This window comes from Lipotes vexillifer, unplaced genomic scaffold (genome assembly GCF_000442215.2).
Source record: "Lipotes vexillifer unplaced genomic scaffold, Lipotes_vexillifer_v1.1 scaffold83, whole genome shotgun sequence".
Classification (NCBI taxonomy): Eukaryota; Metazoa; Chordata; class Mammalia; order Artiodactyla; family Lipotidae; genus Lipotes; species Lipotes vexillifer.
The window spans coordinates 2745519-2747855 of record NW_006799780.1 but is presented as its reverse complement, the minus strand read 5'-3'; positions in this window follow the sequence as shown (position 1 = coordinate 2747855).

The following is a 2337-nucleotide window of genomic DNA, read 5'->3' as shown; positions in this document are numbered from 1 at the left end:
AACCCAATCCAAAAATGGGCAGAAGACCTAAATAGACATTTCTCCAAAGAAGACATACAGGTGGCCAAGAAGCACATGAAAAGCTGCTCAACATCACTAATTATTAGAGAAATGCAAATCAAAACTACAATGAGGTATCACCTCACACCAGTTAGAATGGCCATCATCAGAAAATCTACAAACAATAAATGCTGGAGAGGGTATGGAGAAAAGGGAACCCTCTTGTACTGTTGGTGGGAATGTAAATTGATACAGCCACTATGGAGAACAGTATGGAGGTTCCTTGAAAAACTAAAAATAGAATTACCATATGATACAGCAATCCTACTACTGGGCATATACCCAGAGAAAGCCATAATTCAAAAAGACACATGCACCCCAATGTTCATTGCAGCACTATTTACAATAGCCAGGTCATGGAAGCAACCTAAATGCCCATCAACAGATGAATGGATAAAGAAGATGAGGTACATATATACAATGGAATATTACTCAGCCATAAAAAGGAATGAAATTGGATCATTTGTTGAGACGTGGATGGATGTAGAGACTGTCCTACAGAGTGAAGTAAGTCAGAAAGAGAAAAACAAATACGGTATATTAATGCATATATGTGGAACCTAGAAAAATGGTACAGATGAACTGGTTTGCAGGGCAGAAATAGAGACACAGATGTAGAGAACACACCTATGGACACCAAGGGGGGAAAGCAGCAGGGCGGTGGGTGGGGGTGGGGGTGGGATGAATTGGGCGATTGGGATTGACATGTATATGCTGATGTGTATAAAATGGATGACTAATAGGGACCTGCTGTATAAATAAATAAATTAAATTAAATTTAAAATTTTTAAAAACAAAATAAAAAGAAAGCTCTAATTGAATGGGAACAAAGCAAAAATAATTTTCCGATTTTGAACTTCAAGCCCCGTAGAGGTAATTCACAGGGTTTCCCATTGTGCTGAATAACTGGAGACTCATTTCTATGCCTATAGGGGCAGAAAAGTAGCCCCGAACTTATTCTTGGGAGAGTGCAGAACAATGCACGGCTCCCCACTCCTCACATTATAAGGTGCATGCAAAGACTTTGTGTGGGGGCCCCCTAAATGCTGCTCTTTGGGAGCAGAGGTGTTTCTGACCTGAAATGACATGGGGAAAATGGCAGCGTCCCACACAGCCAGGGCTGGTGTGTAGGTGTCTGCTGCTGCTGTTCAATGCTCAAATGCATATTTTATCCATTTTCTGGAGCTCTGCAGGGCAGAACTTAGCTCAGAATAATTAAGGAGAAATGCAAATCAAGAAATAGGCTTAGTTATAGTTTAATTCACTGAAGGACGACAAGTAAAAAGCATTATAAATATTTCAACAGAGGTGATTTCCTGAAAAATGCCATTGATCAACAATTTTTCCTTAGAAAACGACTTTTGAAATAGCTTGTGTTTTGAATGAGTCAGGTTTATTCTCCCTATCTGGGTGATAATGCTTGACCTTGAGGTTTCAATCCTTCACTCACCTCCAGTCATTGAGAAAACTAGGTGACCGGCAAACAGACTCTGGAGCTTCTGCTTGAAGGACCCAAACATTTTTCTCCTTCTGACTTACAGTCCAAGGACTGTTTGGAGACAGCCCTCAAATATTCAAGTGGAGAGAAGTAGAAAGTTGACACACAGTGATTCTGAATGGTGAGAAGGGAAACTGTGTTAAAGAACCAAAAATCTATATGATTTTCAGACTTCACTTTCAACAACACTTACTTACCACCCGATTTGTATGAGGCCCTAAGCTAAACCCTAGGGTCTTCAGAGACAATCTCTCCGCCACAGGAGAGTCATCCCCAAAGCCACTCCTTCCCCCTCCCTCCTTCTCCCCATCCCCAAGAGCTACACTGACCTTTGAGTCCCTCTCAGGCATCAGGCTATTTCTCACCTCCTCACCTTTATGTCAGGAACGCTCTCCTCTCCCCTCCTCTTGCCTCCATAACCCACTTCCCTCAATGTGGCCAACTCCTATTCAGCCATCAGGTCTTAGTGCAGACACTTCATGTAAGAAACCCACCTAAGTCCTCCCAAGTTCCTCTGCCGACACTTTCACTTAGAACTTCTTTCCACTGAATAAACTTAAAAAGGCACAAAGAGACAAAACTAAAATGTCTTTTATGACTATACCTCTGGAGTCTTGCTTATTCAACATGCTAGTGATGTAAAACTAATATTATTTGGTCACAAGATATGTTCTCTCCCTGCTTTGTACCCCATGATTCTTCAGCCTATATGCTCATTAGATCCCTGTGCTCCTGTCCTGGGCTCCTTGAAGGCGGGGATTGCATCTTATCATCTTTGT